Genomic DNA, 27,802 nt, shown 5'->3' with positions numbered 1-27,802 from the left:
CAAAACAGGAAACACCATTAATCAAAAGACTTGGGACCTCATGTATAAGCAGTGCGTATGCACAAAAATGTTGCATACTCCCATTTCCACGCTCAAATCGCAATGTATAAAACCTAAACTAGGCGTAAAGCCACGCCAATTTTCACACTAGCTCAAATCCTGGCGTACGCAAGTTCTCTGCTCGGTTTTGCAAACTGGCGGCACCCAGCATCAAAGCAGTGCTTTTGTTCCAGTGTGGTTTCCCTTTCTTTTTTAGATCCACATCCCTGACACGGCTTTATCATATACACTGAAATTAACCGCATATTGTTCATTAGTTTAAGGCATCCGATTGTAATTAACTCGTAACAATATAATGGTCCATGGAATAGCCAAACTATTCCAAATATCATAGCTGCTTTAGCGTTGTTCCTCTCACTGCACCTTCTTCTTCTTCTTTCAGCTGCTCCTGTTAGGGGTTGCCACAGCGGATCATCTTTTTCCATATTACTCTCATTGCACCACCCAAGAATATTTATATCACTGTATCTGAGTGTAGAATCACAGCTCTACAGCAGCTGATCAGAAAGAGAATTATCTGTATATAGTATCAAGCACACGCTGCCTCAGCCATGCTGTCTATTTGAACTGCTCTAATACGGCAAACGCTTCAGAGCCTTTCCTGTTACGGACCTCACGGCTTAGACACAGTTTCATCTCAAGAACTACAAATACACTCAATCAGTCCATCAAGTGCTCTTTGTAGAACTGTTTGTACTTATAAGTACAATCACCTCACTGTAAACTTGCGATACAGTTATAATATTGCATAACCTGAGCCACTTTATAAAACGCGTATTTACATATGATGACGATATCATTTTTAAGATGAAATGCAGCAAAATATGTTTATTACATTATACAGATAAAATGTTAACATCATTTAAATAATCTGTATTGTTAATAATTAAACATGTGAGGACACAGTGTCGCAGCCCTAGCTAATTCAGGGATTGTTCCTGCCTCGCGCTGTATTCTTGCTCGTGCTGACGCAACAATGGAAGGACAGATGGATAGAATAATTAAACACGTACTACGAAGATATTTCAATGTTCCTTAAAAGTTTTGAAGAATCGGAGTTCTAAGCTTACAGATGGCTTAACGTCTATTACAGAGCCGATTGTGTGGCGATTGGTTACTTGGAGAACGAAAAGGAAGGACAGGAATTGGAGGTTAGTACGTTTGAAAGAGACAGTACTGCTGCAATAAATTACTTCATCGAAGGTCGCACACGGCGCAGCAAGCGTCTTGCGTGAGGCAGGAACAATCACTGGACGGGGCGCCAGTTTGTCACTATCACTGCACCACCGTGTTCCCATGTTTAATACATGCTTTAATTGATATGATATGAATACTGAAATTATATCAAGTATACATTTCAGTATTTAAAATATTCAGGGGTCTGTAATATCACGAATGTAATGGATTCTGTGTCCAGTCAGAGGAAGAGAAAGCCCGTTTAAGAAGCACATAGTGATTCAAACACAAAGAGCACATAGAAGATCAAATACAAAACAAAGCATTTAATGTGCTAATTTAGTTACGATGGGATTTGAGAAACTAGTAAATTAAACGATTTTAAGATGAAGTTTATGATGTTCTACTTTAATGACAAAATAAACTATGTGATTCAAGTGGAAATTTTGAGATTAAAGTTGACATTTAGAGCTTTTTTCCCCCACTGTGTCCCTATTTTTTTTTTTTTTCTCTGTACCCTAATAAGCTTTCATATGACATTCAGACGGTGGGCTAAAACTCGCCTTTTCACGACAACTTTGATATCTGACAACTTCTTTTTTATTTCGGCCACCGTGCAACTTTGTGAAGTTGAGCTTTCGAGTTTCTCCGACACGCTATGTCACTCAATCAAGTTCCTTTTGTTGTGTACAGTGATCCCTCACTATATCACGCTTCGCCTTTTGCGGCTTCACTCTATCGCGGATTTTATATGTAAGCATATTTAAATATATATCGCGGATTTTTTGCTGGTTCGCGGATTTCTGAGGACAATGGGTCTTTTAATTTCTGGTACATGCTTCCTCAGTTGGTTTGCCCAGTTGATTTCATACAAAGGACGCTATTGGCAGATGGCTGAGAAGCTACCCAACTTACTTTTCTCTCTCTCTCTCTTGCGCTGACTTTCTCTGATCCTGACGTAGGGGGTGTGAGCAGGGGGGCTGTTCGCACACCTAGACGATACGGACGCTCGTCTAAAAATGCTGAAAGATTATCTTCACGTTGCTACCTTCTGTGCAGCTGTTTCCTGAAGCGACATGCTGCACGGTGCTTTGCATACTTAAAAGCTCGAAGGGCACGTATTGATTTTTGATGTTTGTTTTTCTCTGTCTCTCTCTCTATCTCTCTCTGCTCCTGACGGAGGGGGTGTGAGCTGCCGCCTTCAACAGCTTTGTGCCGCGGTGCTTCGCATACTTAAAAGCCAAACAGCCCTATTGATTTGTTTGCTTTCCTCTCTCTTTCTGACAGTCTGTGCTCCTGACGCGCACTCCTTTGAAGAGGAAGATATGTTTGCATTCTTTTAATTGTGAGACAGAACTGTCATCTCTGTCTTGTCATGGAGCACAGTTTAAACTTTTGAAAAAGAGACAAATGTTTGTTTGCAGCGTTTGAATAATGTTCCTGTCTCTCTACAACCTCCTGTGTTTCTGCGCAAATCTGTGACCCAAGCATGACAATATAAAAATAACCATATAAACATATGGTTTCTACTTCGCGGATTTTCTTATTTTGCGGGTGGCTCTGGAACGCAACCCCCGCGATGGAGGAGGGATTACTGTATATCAGGGGTGTCAAACTCTGGTCCTGGAGGGCCGCAATGGCTGCAGGTTTTCATTCTAACCACCTTCTTAATTAGTGACCTGTTTTTGCTGCTAATTAACTTTTTTGCCTTAGTATTAATTAACTCGACTCAGATCCCTTAGTTCTTTCTGTTTCCTTAATTAGCAGCCAAACAATAATGAGACACAAAACGAGCAAACAGGTGACCAGCTAACCACATTATCTGAACATAAAGAAAGATGAGGGTCTCAGTAAGGTTGATCTCTCAGGTCAATAATCAGAAATAGAAAATCAACAGTTTGGGAAATGTCTGCTGTAGTAGAATGAGAGCAGCAGCAAGCCGTGGAATTAAGTTTAATTAACAGCAAGAATTGGCTTCTCATTAAGAAACTGGTTGGAGTGTAATTGGTTGGAATTTGAAATCTGTTTGGCTGCCATTTAATGAAGAAAAGAATCAATTGAGAGGACTGAATCCCTAAAAACAGGGCTATTAAAATGAAAGGAAAAGGAGTTAATTAGCAGTGAAAACTGGTCACTGATTAGGAAAAGGGGTTAGAATGAAAACCTGCAGTCACTGCGGCCCTCCAGGCCTGGAGTTTGACACCTGTGGTGTATATCACTGTTTAAACCAACAAATAGTACGTTTTTCCTTTGCCTCCACTTGGTATTTGGTGAAATTCTTCAATTTTCCCCTCGTGCTTTTTCCACATTGTCTTTTCACAAAAGGCTGATCTTAAGAGCTATTTATATTGATTTGCATATTCAAAGAGGCGTAATTCTGGGAGGAGTTTGGGTGGGGCAGCAGGCATGTGCACGTGTGTTACTTTTCACACGATTTTTTTGTGCGTATGAACATTTCCACTTTTGTCCGTACGCCATGTTTTATGCATGAGCCCCTTGAACCTTCGTCCTTTTGCATGGATATCGATAGCGCCACACACCCCTTTCCAGCGACCTCATGACCCCTCAAGCTCTCCCAATCCGTCTACTGAGTTCATAGGAAGAGTTACCAGAGATGTGAATGTCACTGCCGATAAGTAAACCTCTCAGTGCAGTCGGCACTCTCTCCACAGACGCGTACACAGCTGATGGCTGTGCCTAAGAGGTCATTAAAGGTCTGTTCTTGGATTTTATCTACAATATGCCACCAGAATACACCCTAACCCACCAAGACTAAAAACTTGTGTTTAGCGTGCCCAGTAGATGCACAAATAAACAATTTCATATTATAACAAAGAAAGATTAGAAAGTCCAAGAGACTTAGGCACAATGTGAACTTCAATAAAACAATCCTAGTTTTGCCAGTGTATGAACTGAAACACCTTAATTAATAAAAGTTAGTATGGCACGAAATCAAAGACGTAACGCTTACCATGCATGAGTTGAAGAGAAAGGGCAGTGGTCCAGAAGGACGTCTCTGCTAACTCCTACACATCCCTTGAGGACTCTGCTTCTGGAGTTCGCTCTCCTCTTTTCACACAGAGCCGCTGTTACACCAAGGGGCGGGCCGCTTTCTTTCTCTTTCTGTCTTTTTTTAAATTATTTTTTAAAAACAACCCAGCCCACCTTGTAGGTGTTTCCTTCAGAGCACAGAATGTAGACTCAGGATACTCAGGTCACTTGATCCTCTGCGACTTTTCCATGTTGTAAAATCTGCAATTGCATAGAAGGCTGAACCCAGGCAGAGTGAGGGGTTCAAAATGGTGGACACTTTGACGACTGCTTTTCACATAATCATTAAGCTATGCTGGCAGCATTAGAAAAGTAAGCCAAAGCAAACAGAGAGGAGAGGACCCAGCGGCGCCTGAAGATCAGTGAGTAACGAGCCAAGAGGCAGCACTTGAGCACTCCGAGATCGACCTCCGCTCAGCTGGGAGGAAGTCACAGCTCTCAAGAGCAAACCTCCTGTTCTTTGTACATGTCATTGACTCTTCTCTAAATCGCACTTCTCAGTTTTATGTGGTGAAAGGGCACAGCAGTGTGTAGGAATGAGCTTCCTACTTTCTGAGAAAATGTCAAGTATCGCTTTGGTTTCACATTCACGCAGCAGACTCGATTAGAGCCGACACAACCTGACACATGCAGGCTGCTGACACTCACAGGGGGATAATAAACATCTTTATAATCATCTCTGTGATGGAATGCACTGCCCAAATAGGCTCAGGGCCCACTAACACCCTCAAGCTGGACAAAGTGTGTTCTGAACATAAGTGGAGAAGTCCATTAATGATCACAAATGATCATCCATTCTCCCGTTTCCTCAAGAAACCTTGGGTTGTAGGAGGTCAGAACAAATCAAAAGCCAAACCCGGGCTGAACACCAGTCCATTACAAAGCCCCCTCACTCCCACACGGCTGCATTTCTCTGATTCTTTTAACCTGCCTGCGTTTGTGATGTGGGTGGAAAGCTGATCACCTGAGGAAATGCTACATGGACATGGACATGCCACGCAGTCGGTGAGTAATGGGCTGGAATCAAAATCTGCTACAACATGGGGGTTCTTGAAAGTTTTCATCCAAGGACCCAAATAAGAAAATTGACCCAACAAGAGGACCGTCATCAACACAATGACAGCGGTGCCATACACAGACAAATAACAAAGGGCCATATAATGAAAAACAGTAAAACATCTTGGGTTCCATTCAAGCACATTTCTCACACCAATATATTGGTAATAAAACAATTAGCATCATTCAAATCAGGGAGTCGACTCCTGAGGCATGTCAGTGTCACATCATATTCTGTTCATATCACTCATGGGGCCAGAGAAGGTACAAAGTCATGTCATTTTGGAACCCTCTTAATCCAGTGGTGGGGGTTCTGGAGTTTTTCCCAGGTAGTATAGGGTGCAAGGCAGGAACAAACCCACACTAGTTAGGCCAACTTAGTGTCTCACTAATTCATAAGGTTTCTTCTTCCTCCATCTTCTTTATCTTCCTCTTTTCCTATTTCTATGTGGGGTTGATGTGCTTGATTGACCTTCTCCACAGAGCTCAGTCCTGCAGAGTCAAGTCCTTTTCTTTCAGATCTTCTTTTACTTTGTCCATAAACCTCCACTTTGGTCACCCTCACTTTCTCTTCCCCTTGACTTCCATTCCCATCTGTCTTTTGCCCACACCTTCATTGTCTCTCCTCATCATTCGTCCATATCACTTTCCTGTCCTTTCTTAGATTTCTCTCCCACTTTTGTTGCACCTCTGATTGTCTTATTTCTTATTCTGTCCTTCTTTGTAACTCCACACATCCATCTGAATGTTTTCTTTTTGCCATATCTACCTTCTTCTCCGGTGCTCCCTTGACTGTCTATGTCTCATCTCCATGCATCATTGCTGGTCTTACCATTGTCTTAAAAACCTGACCTTTAACCTTCTCCTTAATTCTTTGATCACATAACACTCCTGATACCTTCTTCAAATTGTTCCATCCACATTGCACTCTATGGGTGTTCTCAGCATCTTAATTTCCACCTTGGGCCACCACTGATCACAGATATCTAAATGTATCCGCTCCTTTCATTAACTCTCCCTGAAGACTAACATCATTATCCTGATCATCATTAAACTTCATATATTCTGTGCATTCTCTTCCTCTTCATCTCCTACCCTCTATCTTCCAAAGCCCATCTCTGTTCTTCCAACTTCCTCTCCACTTCCTCCTTTCTGCTGTTACACAACACAATATCATCAGCAAAAAGCCTGCATCAGGGGGATGGGGATTGGTCTTCCACCCCCCCACAACCCCCATTCCCCCCCCCACCTCCAACACGTCCTTACCCAGATCAATGAGGTAAGGACTTAACAAAGATCCCTGGTACAGACCACCTCTAACTGGGGTCTTGTCTGATACTCCAACACTGCTTTTAACCCGAGTCCTCATTCCGTCATACACATCCTGGACAATCCTCACACACTTCTCTGGTCCTCCTTTCTCTCTTGACGTTGCACTCTATCATAAGCCTTCTCCAAATCAATAAAATCTATATGCACTCCTTTCTGTTTTTCTCAATGCAAAGACTGCATCAGTCGTTCCTTTCCCAGCATAAACACAAACTGCTCCTCCCCTATGGTGGTCTCTACCCTGAGCCTTCTCTTTACAACCCAAATATTCACTGTGTGTGACATCATCTTTATCCCTTTATAGTTTCCACAGACCTGAATATCCCCCTTCTCGTTATAAAGGGGTACAATCACACTGTTCACACACAATAAGGTATAAACCTTTTAAAAAAAATAATGAATAGATGCAAGGTTTTCTAAACGAGCTCCAACATTAACAATATGTTCTCCTTCAGAAATTATTCATTTGTCATTTAACAATTAAATAAGCTGAGCAAAAATGTAAAATGTCACATAGTTATTGCTTAAAAAACGGTCTGCAGTATTTGCATTTTGTAGAGGTTCAATCTTGATAAATCATCAGCAAACTGCCCAGATGGAAATGTTTAATTCTACCGATGGACAACGTGCAGAATGTCAAGGGCTCTGCTCTACAATATGGTGTCCCGCAGGACTCAGTACTGGGACCTTAATTGTTTTCACTTAACATGCTTCCACTGGGGGCGGCACGGTGGAGCAGTGGTAGTGCTGCTGCCTTGCAGTTAGGAGATCTGGGTTCGCTTCCCGGGTCCTCCCAGTGTGGAGTTTGCATGTTCTCCCCGTGTCTGCGTGGGTTTCCTCCCACGGTCCAAAGACATGCAGATTAGGTGCATTGTCAATCCTAAATTGGCCCTAGTGTGTGCTTGCTGTGTGGGTGTGTTTGTGTGTGTCCTGCGGTGGATTGGCACCCTGCCTGGGGTTGGCTGGGATTGGCTCCAGCAGACCCCCACGACCCTGTGTTTGGATTCAGCAGGTTGGACGATGGATGGATGGATGCTTCCACTGGGATCTCTCATTAGGAAATATAATGTTAATTTTCACTCATATGCAGATGACATCCAGTTATACCTTTCATTTAAATCAAATGAAGTTTCTCCAATGTTGTCTTTAATTAGTTGTGTTAGCGAATTAAAGGAGTGGATGGATGAGAACTACTTGTTTTTAAACACAGATAAAACAGAGATGTTAATTGTTGGAGGGAATGACACTGATCATGACAATATTTTGTCATCATTTAACTCAGTTGGAATCCCCATTAATTATACTGAATCAGCCCACAATCTAGGAGTTATCTTTGACTCTAGCATGTCATTTAAAGTGCATATTACAAAGTTGTCCAAATCATGTTTCTTCCATCTTAAAACTGTTAGGAAATTAAGGCACTTTCTAAATAAACAGAATTCTGATAAAATAATTCATCCATCCATCCATTCTCTTCTGCTTATCCGAGGTCGGGTCGCGGAGGGCAGCAGCTTGAGCAGAGATGCCCAGACTTCCCTCTCCCCGGCCACTTCTTCTAGCTCTTCCGGGAGAATCCCGAGGCGTTCCCAGGCTAGCCGGGAGACATAGTCCCTCCAGCGTGTCCTGGGTCTTCCCCGGGGCCTCCTCCCGGTTGGACGTGCCTGGAACACCTCACCAGGGAGGCGTCCAGGAGGCATCCTGATCAGATGCCCGAGCCACCTCTACTCTGAGCCCCTCCCGGATGACTGAGCTTCTCACCCTGTCTTTAAGGGAGAGCCCAGACACCCTGCGGAGGAAACTCATTTCGGCTGCTTGTATTTGCGATCTCGTTCTTTCGGTCACTACCCATAGCTCATGACCATAGGTGAGGGTAGGAACATAGATCGACCGGTAAATTGAGAGCTTTGCCTTATGGCTCAGCTCCTTTTTCACCACGACAGACCGATGCAGAGCCCGCATCACTGCGGACGCCACACCGATCCGCCTGTCGATCTCACGCTCCATTCTGCCCTCACTCGTGAACAAGACCCCAAGATACTTGAACTCCTCCACTTGAGGCAGGATCTCGCTACCAACCCTAATTCATGCATTTATCTCTAATAGGACTACCTACTGCAATGCGGTGTTCACTGGATGTTCAAACTATTCTTTATACAGCCTCCAGTTAATCCAAAATGTGGCTGCAAGAATTATTACAAGAACAAGAAAATACGAACACGTAACTCCAGTTCTTAAATCCTTACACTGGCTCCCAGTTAAGTTTAGGGCAGAGTTCAAAATCCTCCTTTTAACATATAAAGCATTAAATGGCCAAGGTCCAGCTTACTTGTCTGAACTTATCAGGACTTATAAACCAGAGCGCACATTAAGATCTCAAGATGCCGGTCTGCTTATGATTCCAAGAATAAAATAACAGTGGGAGGTTGAGCTTTTAGTTACAAGGCCCCTAAACTGTGGAGTGGTCTGCCTGCTACTATAAGAGATGCCTCTTCGGTCTCAGCTTTTAAATCCCGGCTGAAGACTCACTACTTCAGTTTAGCACACCCTGACTAGAGCTGCTGATTATCTGTACAGACAGAATCTCTGTTGTTAGTCATTAGCACTAAAACATAAGTAACATGAGAGTTAGAATTTGATACTAACCCTCATCTATTCTGTTTCTCTTCTCGGTACTCAAATGTGGCACTTGGTGCCACGGCCCACCTGCCAAGTTGTTTTGCCTGCCTAAGGTAAAGTCATCCCTGATGGAGGATTGCAGGAATCATGGGAAGTAGGGGTCCTTTCATCGGATTGGCTGGCCCAGCGCTGTTTCAGCCATGGAATGGCCAAATGGGGGAGGCAGGTTGATGGATGAGGTCTCCAGGAGCCTAAATATATCCAAATCTTATCATGTGATATCATCTGCTGTTAAATTCTGCTCCGTACTTCTAAAATTGTTATTTTTATACTGTATTGTATTATATTGTATTATATTTATATACTATATTATATACTGTTCTGTTCTGTGTATTGTATTGTATTGACCCCCCTCTTTTGACACCCACTGCACGCCCAACCTACCTGGAAAGGGGTCTCTCTTTGAATTGCCTTTCCTGAGGTTTCTTCCATTTTTCCCTACAAGGTTTTTTTTTTTGGGAGTTTTTCCTTGTCTTCTTAGAGAGTCGAGGCTGGGGGACTGTCAAGAGGCAGGGCCTGTTAAAGCCCATTGCAGCACTTCTTGTGTGATTTTGGGCTATACAAAAATAAATTGTATTGTATTGTATTGTACAGCTTGTCTCATCTTTCCATATTTTCTGAGGTTCTAATCAGAGGAAAAGCCAGAAATTGTTAAGTGGGTGGACCTGGAAACGATTGGGCAGACAAGAGGCTCAATCAATCGATCAAAAATTTGGGGGGGGTTCCCGCTTGGAGTTTTGGTTTCGAGTGCCCAACCACCCCCCCCCCCCCACCCCCCCTTGGAGTGTAGAGTGGCTCAGTGTTTGGCCTCAGGGTCTAAAGTACCGGAAACGCTCTGCAGACCTGCAATTTTACATAGCGCACTTAAATAGTCTGTCGATTTTACATGGAGCACTTAAAATAATAACACTAACAGCGTGACTTTCCAGCAAATTTCAAAAGTAATCACCTATTTGCTTTCAGTATTCAGTCAACATTGACTGAAATGTCTAATCATTTAAGCAGGTTCAAAATAATCTCTCACAATTTGGGTGGGCTACTGAATGGACTTGGGCCACCCCAGATCCACTGTAGCTTTGCCCCTGGTTCTTACAGTTCTCGATGGTCCAACAAAAACGTTCTTTTCACTATTAGTAAATTTATCTAACCATTTGAAAATAGTGTTACAAGAAGTAAAATAAATATAATGCAAAACCTCTTAGCACTTCTGTTACAAATTTGCATTTAATACATAGCATAATGGAGAACACACGATGAGGCACCAACCAGATATTCATGGTCACTGAGACTGCATTTAGTGTACAACACTGCCACAGCAATATACTGTACATACCCCCCACTCTTTACATTTTCTCTCCACAGCACCCCAAAAATCATCACTGCCTTGTGCCACACCAGTTACTTTAATTTCCACATTTCAAAATTGTGCGGTGGTCCCTTCAGCTCCTGCTTGTCTGTGTCATTCCTACCTCTCCCTCCTCAGTTTTTTATGTTTCTTCCCTTCTCAGTCATTTAAAACACAATGAAATCATCGCAGCCGTCTCACCAGACTGCAATTCTCCTGTACCCAATGTGAGGTGGTCAGCATTAATTAGTCCCCCTCCTCCTTCTTACGTTCTTCCCTTTTCTCCCCTGGACAGAGCCTTGAGGGTTTCACCAAATGGGCAAATGGGCACCCCCCACCTTGTCTGGCGGGTTCTTTAATTAGCCCATGACACCTTGGATGGGGCTTGAAAGTAGAACCAGCATCCTGGATATACCCACCTTCGACCCCTCCAACCCAATTATCACTCCGCTCTGTCCACCTCTCTTTCACTAGCTAAATTCTGCCATTGCTCAATCATCTTGAACCAAAGCCACCTAATTGCTGTCTCTCTCTGCTTGGCGATGTCATCCATCAGCTCCACGCAAGTTGGACCTCTAAACCCGAGGACACCTAATTTATACCAAAGTGAGCTACCTAGGAATCCACTGCATGTTGACCTCCGCTGGGAAGTCCCAGGCACTCCAAAAATCTCTCAGGTAGCACTCAAGGATTAGAACTTCATATTTCCTGTGGTTACACTAGACCCTGGAGAAGTGGAGATATGCTCTAGAGAGAAGAAGAATGAAGATCACTAGGAACAAAACAGAATACATGTGTGTGAATGAGAGGGAGGTCAGTGGAATGGTGAGGATGAGGGAGTAGAGTTGATGAAGGTGGATGAGTTTAAATACTTGCGATTAACAATACAGAGTAATGGGGATTGTGGAAGAGAGGTGAAAAAGAGAGTGCAGGCAGGGTGGAATGGGTGGAGAAGAGTGTCAGGAGTGATTTGTGACAGACGGGTATCAGCAAGAGTGACAGGGAAGGTCTACAGGACGGTAGTGAGACCAGCTATGTTATATGGGTTGGAGACGGTGGTACTAACCAGAAAGCAGGAGACAGAGCTGGAGGTATCAGAGTTAAAGATGCTAAGATTGGCATTGGGTGTGACGAGGATGGATAGGATTAGAAATGAGGACATTAGAGGATCAGCTCAAGTTGGACGGTTGGGAGACAAAGTCAGAGAGGCGAGAGTGCGTTGGTTTGGACATGTGCAGAGGAGAGATGCTGGGTATATTGGGAGAAGGATGTTAAGGATAGAGCTGCCAGAAAAGAGGAAGGCCTAAGTGAAAGTTTATAGATGTGGTGAGAGAGGACATACAGGTGATACAATACAATACAATTTATTTGTGTATAGCCCAAAATCACACAAGAAGTGCCGCAATGGGCTTTAACAGGCCATGCCTCTTGACAGCCCCCCAGCCTTAACTCTTTAGGAAGACAAAGACAAAAATACCCTTGTAGGGAAAAAATGGGTAGGGGTACACCCAGGTGATGGGTGTAACAGAACAAGATGCAGAGGACAGAAAGATATGGAAGAAGATGATCCGCTGGGCAATCCCTAAAGGAAGCAGCCGAAAAAAGATTATACAGTGAGATATCATCTCCTGTTTTTCTCTTCTTCTGCAGGCGCCCAGCCAGTTCCTCTGAATCTCTTCATCAATTATAACATTCTTGGATGACGTCTTGTTTTACTTTCCTGCACTCAGTCTGTTCATTAGGCATTAGCTCTCAGTTGTTTGTCCGTTTTGGGACACATTGCCCCCCAGCTCTGTCTTCTCTCCCTCCCTGGCTGGCCAGGATTTGGGTGTTTTCTTTTTTCTAAGTGATATTTAAACAGACAGAAAGGGGCACAGAAAATGGAGCAGGACGGTGGGACTCCTTGTTGGGGCTCATTATGTGGCACATTGTAGCTGCGTCTTTGCCAGGGTCTTGAAATAGAGCTGCTACTGAGTTGGTAAGGCAGGACCAACAGGAGTCAAATGCGCACGAAAGAAAATTCTCAGTCCAATAAAGTTTCTTTTAAAAATGTTTAGTGAAAATTCAAAGCAAAACAGTTCACACAAAAATAGAGAAAAAAGATGTTACACACGCAGAATGAAAATCAAAAAGGAAGAAAATTCTTCTTCTACAAACTCAGCTTTTTCTTGTTAAATTTCAGTTGTTTTCTATACTTACAGGTTGTGTTATTTCTCTACGGTAAACTTATAGAAGGTGTCATGCATGGGCGTCTGCGGATCTCCTTGCTGGCTCACTTAAGGTAGGTGGTCACCCATCGGGGTGAGAGGGGGCTCTGTCACTAACTGTGTCATCTCCTTTTCTCCCAGCAGCTCCATGAAGCCACCCAGTGAGGGAAATAAGCTCCGCCCCTTCTGGGCCTCCCGTTATAAGCAGCCCGACTGCCTCCACCGAGCTTCCTTTTCGGGACCGATACCTGAGAAGTTCCGAGCTCCATGGGAGACCCATTATTTGTTGTGAAGGCTAACCAGAGGCCTAATTTTCTTTTGCGTTTTGCCCTACGGGGTTATGCCTACTGTTGTCAGTAAGCACTTGTTTAAGTTTAAAGAAGAAGAGCAGAGAATTAAATGGGGCAACCCGGCTAGTGTCCCAACCATTCATCGCTTGTCACGGTTCTGTTTTGACCCGCGCTTGGCCACCTCACAAAGCTTTGCTTAATACGTTTAGTAAGTTCCATACGTATGGCACATTCAGTATGGTGCAAACGATACGTTACGGGATAGGGCCACCACTGGGGGGGTGTGACTGGACAGTTCCAGTGCCCCTGGACTGCAGCACTTGCTGCCAGAATAGGTTCTGGTTGCACCTGGAGAACTATAAAAGAGGCCAACCTCACTCCGGTCGGGAAGCCAGAGTCGGGAGGTGGTGGACAAAGCTTGTGTGGAGAGGAGTGGAGGTGGCAGAGCAAAAAGAGAGAAAGGAAGAAGAAAGAGAAAGAGAGAGAGAAGGGACTGAGCAGTATTGCTATAGAGTGTTGTTTTGTGCTTGTGGAAAATGGGGAAGGTGTTTCCCATGACGGAAAAAGGAAAATAAAAGCGTGTGCTTGGATTTGTGTCCCTGTGCCTGCTTGTGTCCAGGTTTGGGGAGCTGTATGGCCCCGGTTTACCACAATAGATAGACAGATAGATAGAAAGATAGATAGGAAAGGCACTCTAAAATGGAAGTGGATTAGAAGTTTGATCTGCAAACTCAGATAGTGAACTGTGTCTGGCGACGACCTTTTAACCGAATGCATTGTTAGCATCAGGTGTCACGACATCCATGACTCCGCCCCCAACAATGGCAGCGGTGTCCTACCAATAAGTACTGAAAATGGTGGTGCACGTCATAAACAAATGTTGCCAGAAACAATAGAAAATAAATTATAAAATCCCAAATGAAAAATTATTGGAAAGAATTAATACAAGAAACAAATCCATTGCCTTCAAAAATCCTGCATATAAAGTCTCAAAAGTACAAAAACCTATGAATGCATGAGCAAAAAAATGAGCAAATATTTCATGACAAGAGGTCTGATGGCTTCACTTCTTTGAAAGGTATTTTTGCTTATTTCTTGAACATTTCTGATATTTTTGAACTTTGAAAGCCAGATCCCCATTTTGGGCCTGTGTAGGCCGCGGCCTGCCTATAGATCTGGGCAGGCTGGTGAAAGTTCTGGCCTGCTTTGTGGGACCATTAGGAGGTCTCACAACCTTTCACTATGTTTGTGACTCCACCTTACCACACTGGTGAGCAGCATGTGTGCTATATTTCAACCAGGGTTCTTCCCCTGGCTGGGGTTCACATCCTTGTTTTATGTTTTCTTTGTTCATTTTTGATTCTTGGTTTGTATCCAGTTTTTTTCTGTTTATTTGCATTATTGTTTGCATTTGATTTTGTTTCTGTACCTATGCCAGTGTTTTATTCCATGCGTTTTGTGAATGGTCTCCCAGCAGGCTGGGCTATCTCTCCATCTCCACAGGGGACAGGCCTCAGCCATAGAATTGTGGAAGCAACCCACGGTTCCTTGAAATTTACATGAATGCACTTTGGATTTAGTGAGTGTTTAAATCTGCACTTTGTTTTCATGATTTTTTGGTGGGGGGGGATTTTTGACCTTTTGCTCTGTTGGATTACAGTATCAGGAGTTGGTTCACCTTGGATTGCCTTTGCTGTCAACCACTGTTTCCACTTTTGTGCTCCACAGAGCCTCATGTTAGTTCACAGCTTTTTTGTTAGAATCTATAATAAAGTAAAGATTGATTCTTATCTGGCCCTCTGTTTTACTAGTTGGTATTTCTTGACAGTATTTCCCCCTCTAGTGGCCATTTTTGTAATCATTAGGGATTTACGTTCTTTGGGACTTTTGAGTATAATAGCAATGTGGTGTAAGGCAGGAACCATCCCTAGATGGGCCACCACTATGAGGACAAAAAATGCATTAAAGCAGTGGTTCTCAAACTGTGGGGCAGGCCCCCTTAGGGGGGCACGAAGTAACAAAAAGGGGGGTGCGAAGATGTGAAAAAAAGTAAACAAGAATCGAAAATATGAAAAATACATCTATTGAAACCAAAACAAATTAACTAAAACTACATTCTGATAATAGAAAAATAAATATAGAGTTAGATAAATGTCGATAAAAGTTAAGTAGGTATAATAAAATATGCATCTATGATATATCATTAATTTAAAAAGAACAAATTGGTATTAGCGGGCTCCTTTCAAAAAAACGTTAAGGGGGCGCGATTAAAACTGTTATGAAAACTCAGGTTGCAAATACTTAAAAGTTGAGAAACGCTGCATTAAAGTAATATTATGAGACTTTATATGCTTAATGTATATACAGAAGGAAACATAATAAAAAAAGATATTTAGACATGATAATAATAATAATAGGGAGCAGGTTGAGGAGACCCAGGAGAGGTGGAGATATGCTCTAGAGAGGAGAGGAATGAAGGTCAGTAGGAACAAAACAGAATACATGTGCGTAAATGAGAGGGAGGTCAGTGGAATGGTGAGGATGAGGGAGTAGAGTTGGTGAAGGTGGATGAGTTTAAATACTTGGGATCAACAGTACAGAGTAATGGGAATTGTGGAAGAGAGGTGAAAAAGAGAGTGCAGGCAGGGTGGAATGGGTGGAGAAGAGTGTCAGGAGTGATTTGTGACAGATGGAAATCAGCAAGAGTGAAAGGGAAGGTCTACAGGACGGTGGTGAGACCAGCTATGTTATATGGGTTGGAGACGATGGCACTGACCAGAAAGCAGGAGACAGAGCTGGAGGTGGCAGAGTTAAAGATGCTATGATTTGCATTGAGGATGGATTGGATTAGAAATGAGGACATTAGAGGGTCAGCTCAAGCAGAACAGTTAGGAGACAAAGTCAGAGAGGCAAGATTGCGTTGGTTTGGACATGTGCAGAGGAGAGATGCTGGGGATATTGGGAGAAGGATGCTAAGGATAGAACTACCAGGGAAGAGAAAAAGAGGAAGACCTAAGAGAAGGTTTATGGATGTGGTGAGAGAAGACATGAAGGTGATGGGTGTAACAGAACAAGATGCAGAGGACAGAAAGATATGGAAGAAGATGATCCGCTGTGGCAACCCCTAACGGAAGCAGCCGAAAGAAGAAGAAGAGGAATAACAGTACATTTATAAATGTAATAACAGTAATTTACTACTTGCTTTTGAAAACTTGTGTCTAAACTGGCTTGTGCTAACAGAGGACTTTGACTAATAATAAAACAGCATTCTTAGTTATACCTATAAATGTATGAACAGTGTAGAGGGCAGGATACCTCTGCCCAGCGTACACCATGTCAAGAAGCAATTTGCTTACCACTGAACTTAAATCCTTCTAAAACACAGACATTTACCTCCACAACACTAAAAAATTATTCTTTCCATTACTTGACTAAGACAACATACACAAAAACAATACAATTATACATAACATTTCTGAAATTTTTTATGTAAGGAAGACAGACACATTTTGCGGAAAGGTTGTTCTAATCATGGCACCAGAGAGTGGCGACATGTTGCATGTTGGTTAGCACATGCAGGTTAGAATTTCACAGGACTCTATACATGTGACAATAACAGCCCTGATCAGTGGCGTGGCGTAGTGGGGGCGGCAGGGGTGGCCCACTCCGGGCGGCACTTTTAGGGGGTGGCAAAATTTCACAATAAATAATAATAATAATAACATCTTGTAAAAATTTGAACCATACCTAAATAAGGGGGCGGCGGAATTTTCCTCCGCTCCGGGCGCCTGACACCCACGCTACGCTACTGGCCCTGATACCCTATAGTGGTGAGGTTTCTGTATGTGTACTGGAGTTATATTTTCTAAAGATAGCTATCATGACTAGAGAGAGAGAGAGAGAGAGAGAGGTTGGGAGTCCGCACTGATTTCAGCGTATTGCTGCACCCACTACACGGTGAACCACCCGGATTGAGATCCAAGTGCAGCCGTGCAACATGTGACACCTCAGCACCACACCAGAACAGTGTCAGGATTTTTATGGTGGCTGGAGTGCCAATCTTACCACCATCTCCCCCTATAAAATGGAGGACCTACATGCAGGGCTGAATGCAGATTAACGTCATACCCAAGAGGAAGTAATTGCAGGTTAGGGGCCTTGCTCAGGGGCCCAAAGGAGTAGTGTCACTTCTGGCATTTATGGGATTTGAACCGGCAACCTTCTGATTACCAGCACAGATCCCTAGTTATAATTATTATATTACATATTATTATAATTATATATAATTATATAATCATTATATTATTATAGTTAGAATTATTTCTTTACAATTATTCTAAGTATTTCCATGAATTTTTCTGATTACCAGCACAGATCCCTAGTTATAATTATATTATATATTATTATAATTATATAATCATTATATTATTATAGTTAGAATTATTTCTTTATAATTATTCCAAGTATTTCCATGAATTTTTCTGATTGCGAGCACAGATCCCTAGTTATTTTATTATATATTATTATAATTATATATAATTATATAATCATTATATTATTATAGTTAGAATTATTTCTTTATAATTATTCCAAGTATTTCCATGAATTTTTCTGATTGCCCGCACAGATCCCTAGTTATAATTATTATATAACCAGCAGTCCCCCACGCAGGGCCGGATTAAGAGCTTTGGGGGCCCGTAGCACATTTAAAATTTGGGGGCCCTTTTGGTCTGCATCATCTGAAGTTTAGATTCTGAACAGTTCAAACCGGACTAAATAATTATTTTACTCTCGATTATAATAAGAATCTTATAATATTTATGTGAATTTTATGTGTTGGGCCCTTAAAGTTTTGTTGTGTAAGAAATTTACAGTTTAAAAACGTAAAGATAATATTTTTAAAGACCAGTTTTTCAATGCTACACTTTTTCATTAAATATTGGGTCCACCATTTGGGTGCCCCCGAAATTGCGGGGCCCGTAGCATATGCTACATGTGCCTATTGGTTAATCCGGCACTGCCCCCGCGGCTTCACCTGTGTATTAATAATAATAATAATTCATTACATTTATATAGCGTATTAGTGAAACAGGAGAGCGAGGAGGGCCTCTCTCTCTTGACGTCACTCTTCCTCCTCCCCTTGGCTCACAGCCTCTGTCTCGGATTAGTGCGAGTATATCGCTCAAGCAAATTATAGAAAAAAAAAAGATCTAAATCCCTTAAGTAGTTCTCTCGTTCGCTAACTAACCGGAGTTAAGGTTACGCCCTGAGGCAGACACATCAGTGGGGAGGGCCCCCCACCCAGCAGCCCGATGAGTCTCTCTCAGATTCCTGCTAATAAATCAGTACCGCAAGCCAACTATGATTCTTAACGCGATGAGAAAGTCGCAAAATCAATGGAATGTTCAAGCAAATTATAGAAAAAAAACCCGATCTAAAATCCGTTAAGTAGTTCTCTCTTCACTCACTAAGCGGAGTTAAGGTTACGCCCCAAGAAAGACCCGTGAGTGAGGAGGGCCCCGCAGCTCAATGAGTGTCTCTAGGATTTGTGCTAATAAACTCAGTACCACAAGCGAACTATGATACTTAGCACGATGAGAAAGTCACAAAATCAATGGAATGTTCAAGCAAATTATAGAAAAAAAAGATCTAAATCCGATTAAGTAGTTCTCCCATGAAAAGCAGACAGATATACAAATGGGCCTAAAAATCTATAAGAAATATGGCACTTCGACCATGAAATTTTTAAAACCATTTCTTAGCAAGCACCTATGGGCCAAGGGTAACATACATTCCAAATTTCAAGTCCCAAGTCCTCATGGTTCGGGAGATTTTGTGATGAGTGAGTCAGTGGTATTTGGCTTTTATATATATATATATATATATATATAGATTATTATATATTACAATTATATATAATTATTATAGTTATAATTATTTCTCTATAATTACGTACAGTAATCCCTCCTCCATCGCGGGGGTTGCGTTCCAGAGCCACCCGCGAAATAAGAAAATCCGCAAAGTAGAAACCATATGTTTATATAGTTATTTTTATATTGTCATGCTTGGGTCACAGATTTGCGCAGAAACACAGGAGGTTGTAGAGAGACAGGAACGTTATTCAAACACTGCAAACAAACATTTGTCTCTTTTTCAAAAGTTTAAACTGTGCTCCATGACAAGACAGAGATGACAGTTCAGTCTCACAATTAAAAGAATGCAAACATATCTTCCTCTTCAAAGGAGTGCGTGTCAGGAGCACAGAATGTCACATAGATAGAGAAAAACAAACAAATCAATGTTTGGCTTTTAAGTATGTGAAGCACCGCGGCACAAAGATGTTGAAGGCGGCAGCTCACACCCCCTCCGTCAGGAGCAGAGAGAGAGAGAGTTTGTTTTTCAAGCAAAAATCAATACGTGCCCTTCGAGCTTTTAAGTATGCGAAGCACCGACATGCTGCACAAAAGATAGCAACGTGAAGATAATCTTTCAGCATTTTTAGACGAGCGTCCTTATCGTCTAGGTGTGCGAACAGCCCCCCTGCTCAATCCCCATAAGTCAGGATCACAGAAAGTCAGCGCAAGAGACAGAGAAAAGTAAGTTGGGTAGCTTCTCAGCCATCTGCCAATAGCGTCCCTTGTATGAAATCAATTGGGCAAACCAACTGAGGAAGCATGTACCAGAAATTAAAAGACCCATTGTCCGCAGAAACCCGCGAAGCAGCGAAAAATCCGCGATATATAGTTAAATATGTTTACATATAAAATCCGCGATGGAGTGAAGCCGCGAAAGGCGAAGCGTGATATAGCGAGGGATTACTGTACTTCCATAATTTTTTTTCTCCTTGTTAGAAGTTTCTGTATATATGGAATTCATTTCTGTCATTGGCTCTCTTATCTGGTGTACTTTTCAGTACGTCCCAGCAGGCCCCCATTTTGTTTTTCTTATGACCACTGTGATTCTGAGCTGCTTTGCTTGTCGTTGCAATGAACACTGCTATTATGTGACAGTGGGAGGTCACAACCTGTGATGTCACTAGTGTCACAGTGTGAAGGTCATTGCAAACCATCCTCTAGTGTCCACGTTTCTGGATTTGTAGTAGCTATGCGAGTGTTTCGGAGAGTTTTCTTTGATTGTGGTAGCGATGCTACTTTGCAGTAAGGAGGTTGTGGGTTCACTTCCCGGGTCCTCCCTGCGTGGAGAGCACTTTGAGTAGTAAGAAGAGGTGTTATAGAAGTGTAAAGAATTAGCATTATTATTTGGCAACAAATTCTAGCACATTATTGTTGACTTTGATTTTGGTTTACTGATTAGTTTATGATGCATCATCGTTTGACTTTGACCCGAGCCTCTCTCTAAACTTTAATTCAGCACTTTAACATCTCCTGAGGTCTCATTTATAAATGTTTGTGTGAATTTGAGTGTGTAAATATGCGTACATCATAAATGGGAATATGTGTATGGCAAATATCCAATTTAGAAAATTTGGTGTACACACGCTTCTATGCATTTGCCTTTATATATCACAGTCATTTTATAAACGTGCCTCAAACCCCACCAGGATGCCACCCTGGACTATGATAATCATACGCAACCACAATGCTGTCGAAGTTCACTGGCTGATACAACAGTCTCACTCCTGACGCCTCTGCATGTGAGGAGATCTATGGTGTGGTCCGCACAGCACTGACGCACCTCTCCTCTGTGCTCTGTGTAAGGCACCAGTGTCTCAGCAGTAATCACCATCACTTGGCACACGTAATAACAGGACTGCTGTTACAATGCATATGAAACAGTGGGGGGATTCAGCCTGTTACCTTACCAACAAGCCGGCCATCATGTAGAGAGCCATCAGCAAGGCGTCTGATCATTGCTATTTGTCTGAAAATAAATGAAACATGGCTTGACCCGGGTCACGGAGCCATAAGGTTTGTCAGTCTCACCTTGGCATTACAGATGGCTTGTGTGTCACTATTTACAGTTAACAAAAGCAGCGTCATTCTCTTAAGGAGTCCTTATTGCAATATGAGTGCAGTCAATTGCTCTGATTACAGCAGAGAAACTGAACAGTCAATTGTCATTTTATGTTGGTTCGCACAACCGAAGTCAATGTCAATTTATTTAAATAGCACATTTGAAAACAATGCCATTGAGCCAAAGTGCTGCACAATAAAAAGCATAAATAATAAAAACACATAATATAACTAAACAGGAAATGGCATGGAAAAAAAATGAGTTTTTAGCCTACGCAGTTCGAGATGATGATGTCCTTATACTATGAGGTAACCTGTTTCATAACATCGGAGCAACACAGGCGAAAGAGCGATCACCAAATCAAAATCACACCAAACCATACGGAAACTGGATGTAGCGCCTTGTCAGTCACACAGTGGGCATGATGGGGCCTGAAGCTTGGCCAAGACCTTCCTGACCTGTCGGCCAGTTCTCTCTGGTAGGTGCCTGTTGCCAGAAAGCCAACCATTGTTAAAACCTGCATATGATCAGGCGCAGCCCGATTTCAGTCAGTCTGTCTTTCTAAAGCCGGGCCCAACTCAGCACACACTGTTGTTCCAAGAGAATTACTCTTGAAAGTCTAAAATCAGCTTATAAGGCAGTCATCACTATGCTGGGCCAAAAAAATCTCACCGGCTTCTAAAAGCTTGTTCCCTTCATTTGCATGGTCTTCAAGCAGCACCAAAACAAGCCATGTTGTGTCAAAGGATTAGAGTCTTAATAGGCCGTGGGACGTAAGATTTAGAGCTTTCTGTATGCAGCGAGTGACTCACATCGGTGATTTTACTGCAATTTGGTTTCTAATCTGGAGAAGTGACTACAGGTAGCTGATATAAACTGATGGAAAAATAAAAAAAGCTCTATAGGGCAAATACGCGGCATTGGCCCTCTTAAATGGGAACTAAAACTGACTAAATTTTGAGGTGTGATACTTTTCTCACGTCAACACAAATTCTAACAACAGCTCGGTGACGTGAATTATACTGCACCAGTAACGGCGCACTGCGAATACACTTGACTTGAGCATTCCTAGTTTTCATTCTCTTTCTCTGTACATTTAGAATTCATTTGCTCAGAGGTTGATGCGCTTGGTGACTGAAAAGAAGTGCACAGGAAATATCCACACAGAAAAAAACGTACAGTCATATAAGCGCACGGGAAATAACCGCACACGGAAAAATGCACACACAGGAAAAAACGCACGTGGATTAATGCGCACATGGAAAAATGCACATACGGCAAAGGCGTATATGCAAAGAAGACAAAAAATTTATACAATTTCGTTTATTGCAATGTATAATATAATTGTTCACTAAACGTATTTATAAGCTTGTATGTTTTAATTTGTGCTAATTGGGGTAGTGGGCTGTTGGATGGTCCATAAAATAAAATAGTCATTAATCCTTTTATTACTGTCATTGTTGTGCCTAAATTACCATTTCTAGGAAATTATTATTCTTTACAATAGTTTTCAGCATTTATATTATACCTTCTTATTCCACAGGTAGGCAAATTAGGGTTTTATAGTTTTGATTACGGCAAGTAAGTAAAGGTCGTCCTATAAAGAGGCCACTCAGAGTTTTCTTTAAGCTTCCCTAACTTTCGAGCAAGGCAAGTCGACATTTTTTTTTTTTTTTTTGAATAAGCGAGATGGAGTTTTCGACCAATCAGAAAGGCAAGCAAATTTTTGGTTACAAGGGATTTGAATATCTGCGTTTTCACATAACAAATGGAATAGATACTTGGAGGTGCCGTGAGACTCAATCGACAAAGTGTCATTCCTTAATGGAAATGAAGAACGGAGACATTGTACAAGAGCAAACCAGTCATTGTTTTATTATAATAAAAAATGTCTAGCAGTATAGGTGGAGTATATTTTATATTTGTAATAGTTATATGTCACTGCCGTGTGCTTTTTTCCGCGTGCGCACTTTACCGTATGCGTATTCTTCCACATGCAGTTTTTCCCGTGTGCGCATTTTTCCATGTGCAGTTATTTCTCGTGCGCTTATATGTCTGTGCGCTTTTTTCTGTGCGGATATTTCCTGTACGCTTCTTTCCAGGATTTGATGAGCTTGCAGCTTCCTGAGCAGCTCTTCTTCTCCACCATAGCGGCCCGCTTGTTCTCTTCTTTCATTGGCATCTTTTCGCGTCAAAACTGATTAAGTTAGTGTTTGTGTTGCAATTACTTAGTACGTTTTCCTTTTTTTTTCACTTAAGCTGGCACTTAAGTCTTCAATCTACCTCAAGAATGATTTAAGATATGAAGAGGTGGGGGAAGTGACGGCGATGGTGGTAGGGATGAGAACGGCGACCGTATGCATGGGCCACACGGCCGCCCTGCTGCCCGCTGCTGAGAGTTGATTCTACAATAAAATAAAATAAAAACAAAAAGAGGAATAAGCTTGGAGGTCATTCATCACCCCGAAAGCTGATAGTAGACATCACGTAGTATATGTGTACCAAATTTCAGGTCAATCGGTCAAACAGTTTGCGAGCTACAGGTGATTTAAAATCCTGGACAGACAAACGGACAGCCACGGTAGCGTATTACATAAGATGATGTGAAACGTCATGTAGCTGGTTTGGCTGCACTTACCTACTTGATCAAGGGTGTCGTCAGTTCCCAGTTTCATTGAAATGTTGCATATGGATGAGTCCGACTTGTCGTAAATGTACACTGTGATGGACGGCCGGCAGCTCATCCCGGCTGATACACCTAGGACGCTAGATGGCATCTTCCCTGCAGCCTAGAGGTACCCCGGAATCGTGCAGGGCACCATGGGAGTTGGAGTTTGGCTTCACAACCCTGCTAGGTACCATGGGTGCCACCGTGTGACGCTGCAGGGAGACGAGGGGATTTTTATTTTCCCTATACCCCGGACGTACTCCCAAGTCACGGGGACGGAAGAACAGAAGTACTTCCGGGCTGAAGAAAAATACAAGTCTCCATCTGACCCGGAAGTGCTAATGAATCACATGGACAGAAGGACAGGAACACTTCCGGGTCAAGAACTATTTAAAGGACTGGTGGAGACCCAGCAAGCGAGCCGGAGTTGGGAGGTAGAGTGACGGAGCTGCTGGGAGGAGAGGAGGAAAAAAATTGGATTATTGATTATTGATTTATTGGGTATTGTGGTGGTGCTTTGAAGGCACAGTTATCAAGGAAAAAAGAAATTAAAATATTTCCTGTTTTTTTTACCTGGTGTCTTGGATGTTTGTTTAGTGGGTTTGAGGAGCGACAGCGCCCTCTAGTGTCACAATATACATTCTCCCCTCGAGTTTTCTTTTATAAATCTTGACTTTTGTGTAGAAAGCTGAGTATACACATTTCAAGTCTTCTTTTGCGCAGGTTTTATAAATCTGACCCCTGGTCCTTTCATACAGCTTCTTGGATGGCTGCCCCACCAAACAGTACAAATAAAAAATTAAATATTCAGTGGATTTCTAAAAGCTGTAAAACAAATTCGAGCCATGAAGATGCCCATCAAGACGGTGCAAGCCCACTCATCAGCAGGCTCCACTCACAGGTAGGAAGCGACGGCCACCAGGCTCTCCAAACACATGGCTGTCCTCCTCCCTCACGCTATACTGCAATGCAAGACAAACATCAAAATAAAAGGAGTGGGAGTTCAGGGTGTGAGGTGTAGAGGGGTGCAGAATTGGCTCAGACACAGGAAGCAGATGGTGATGGTGTGGGAGAATCTCATCAGAAATGGCTGATGTTAAGAGTGGTGACCAGTAGGGGGCAGTGCTGGGGCTGCTGCTATTTTTAATACAGTCATCCCTCACCTATCGCAGGGGTTACATTCCAGAGCCCCCCGCGATAGGTGAAAATCCATGAAGTAGCGACCTTATATTTATTTTATTATTTATATATATTTTTTCAGGCTTTATAAACCCTTCCTACACTTTTATAAACCTTACCACCTTATTACGCCCACTTACAACTCGTTTTGCGCCCTGGTTAAAAGGACACTGCGGTCATAGATCTTATATTCTTTTCCTCTTTTTTAAATAAAAAGAATCGTGGACTCATTGATGCCGTAATGGCGTCCTACAGCGGTGTAGCTGTTCCCTTCCTTCAACATATCCAAACCTTTTACCTTTTCGGCAATCGGTAGCATCTTCTGTTGGTGCTTGGGCACGGCCCCTGAAGCAATAGCAGGAGCAGATCGTTTTGGAGCCATAACGAAGGGCTTGACTACGCACAAAGATAAACTCATAAGTTAACTCTTTACACAGTGAAACGCGTTGATGCTGAATGAGAGAGACGAGACTTCCTGGTTAACGCAGCGGAATCGAATTCGGTGCATCGTCGCTGTGCCAATCAGCACACAGGAACTTAACTGCGTGCTCTGATTGGGTAGCTTCTCAGCCATCTGCCAATAGCGTCCCTTGTATGGAATGAACTGGGCAAACCAACTGAGGAAGCATGTACCAGAAGTAAAAAGACCCATTGTCCGCAGAAACCTGCGAAGCAGCGAAAAATCCGTGTTATATATTTAGATATGTTTACATATAAAATCCGCGATAGAGTGAAGCCGCAAAAATCGAAGCACGATATAGCGAGGGATTACTGTATATAAATGTTTTAGATAGGAATATAAGTAACAAGCTGGTTAAGTTTGCAGATGATACCATGATAGGTGGGATAGCAGATAATTTGAATCCATTATATCATTACACAAGGACTTGAATAGCATACAGTCTTGGGCAGATTTAAGGCAGATGAAATTTAATGTCAATAAATGTAAAGTATTACACATAGGAAGTAAAAATGTTAAGTTTGAAAACACAATGGGAGGTCTGAAAATCGAGAGTACACCTTATGAGAAGAAGTTAGGAGTCGTAGTGGACTCAACTGCCAGACATTGCTCAGAAGCCAATAAGAAGGCTAACAGAATATCCGGCGCCTTGATGTGTGGAGTGCAAGTCCAAGGAGGTTCTGCTCAAGCATTATAACACACTGGTGAGGCCTCATCTGGAGTACTGGGTGCAGTTTTGGTCTCCAGGCTACAAAAAGGACATAAGAATAGAAAAGGTCCAGAGAAGAGCGACGAGGCTGATTCAGAGGTACAGGGGGTGAGTTATGAGGAAAGATTAAAGCAGGGGTGTCTAACTCCAGTCCTGGTAGGCCGCAGTGGCTGCAGGTTTTAATTCTAACCATCTTCTTAATTAGTGAGCCGTTCTTGCTGCTGATTAACTTGTTTTGCCTTAGTTAATTGACGTGACTCAGGCCTCTTAGTTCTTTCTTTTTTCTTAATGAGCAGCCAAATAATAATGAGACACAAAACAAGCCATCACATGACCAGCTAACCTGAAAATAAACTTAGGTGAAGGTCTCGGTCATGTTGGTCTGCTCAGGTCACCAAAACATCTTCACGGTGGTCTTAGAAAAAACAGAAAATCAACAGAATGAGAGCAGCAACAAGTCATGATATTCAATAATAGCAAATAGCAAATAACAGCAAGAATTGGCTTATTAATTAAGGAACTGGTTGGAGTGGGATTGGTTGGAGTTTGAGATCCCAATTTAATTGTTCATCTGTTGGGTCGTTTCACATCTCATTTCTGTTTGGCTGCCATTTAAAGAATCAATTGAGAGGACTGAATCCTTAAAAACAGGGCAATTATAAAGAAGGGAAAAGGAGTTAATTAGCAGAGAAAACTGCTTGCTGATTAGGAAAAGGGTCAGAATGAAAACCAGCAGCCATTGTGGCCCACCAGGACTGACACCTATCATAATGAATTTAAACAAACTTCTGTCTTTTTCTTGTTTTTCTAGCTTTCCATAATAACGTTAAAGTTTTGTCGTTCATTTAACGCCCTTAATAATGAATTAAAATTTTTCTTTCTTTCTTTCTGTGCTTTTCCTAACTTTCCATCATAACGTTATAAAGTTTTGTCGTTCGTTTAACGCCTTTCCTAATGAAGTTAAACCTTCTTGTTCCTTTCTCCTTGCACAGTCCCGATCTCTCCGAACTTGCTGGTGACGCATTTCGGTCCATTCAACACGTGAGATCGGACTGGAGTTGGACACCCCTGCTTTACAGTATAAACAAAAGAAGATTAAGAGGTGACATGATTGAAGTGTTTAAAATTATGAAAGGAATTAGTACAGTAGATTGAGACTGTTATTTTAAAATGAGTTCATCAAGAACACAGGGACACAGTTGGAAACTTGTTAAGGGCAAATTTCACACAAACATTAGGAAGTTTTTCTTTACACAAAGAATGATAGACACTTGGAATAAGAAACCAAGTAGTGTGGTAAGACTTTAGGGACTTTCAAAACTCAACTTGATGTTTTTTTAGAAAATTAAGTGGATACGACTGGTGAGCTTTGTTGGGCTGGATGGCCTGCTCTCATCCAGATTGTTCTAATGTAAGAGGCCTGACTGAAAGAAAATTTTAAAAAACACATAAATCAAAATTAGTCATCTAAAAGTGAAGCCATGTCGAGAATGTGGGCTTTGGATTTCAAGTCCCGCTAGTGACACTATGTCACCATGAGCAAATCACTTTACATTTAAAAGAAAAATAAATGGAACCAATTGTGCTTCAAATGTGAGTTTCCTTGAATAAAGGTGTCAACC

The 27,802-nt window shown here is 42.2% G+C and overlaps 2 protein-coding genes across 4 annotated transcripts in view; one reads left to right on the top strand and one right to left on the bottom strand.

The window, feature by feature from the left end:
- Positions 1 to 27,802, top strand: part of LOC114647552 (myotonin-protein kinase) — a 437,098-nt gene that overhangs the window by 173,892 nt on the left and 235,404 nt on the right. The window lies entirely within an intron of this gene.
- Positions 1 to 27,802, bottom strand: part of itpkcb (inositol-trisphosphate 3-kinase Cb) — a 201,355-nt gene that overhangs the window by 170,048 nt on the left and 3,505 nt on the right. The window contains exon 1 of one of the 2 annotated variants that reach the window (XM_028796202.2): positions 4,208 to 4,398. The exons of the other annotated variant lie outside the window; for it this stretch is intronic. The gene's annotated coding sequence lies outside the window, so the exon portion shown is untranslated. Of the gene's footprint in view, positions 1 to 4,207; positions 4,399 to 27,802 lie in introns of those variants that run through there. 2 annotated transcript variants of the gene reach the window in all.

This window comes from Erpetoichthys calabaricus, chromosome 1 (genome assembly GCF_900747795.2).
Source record: "Erpetoichthys calabaricus chromosome 1, fErpCal1.3, whole genome shotgun sequence".
In the NCBI taxonomy this organism is placed as follows: Eukaryota; Metazoa; Chordata; class Cladistia; order Polypteriformes; family Polypteridae; genus Erpetoichthys; species Erpetoichthys calabaricus.
Note: the sequence above shows the minus strand (reverse complement) of the source record. Positions and strands in the feature narration are given on the sequence as shown.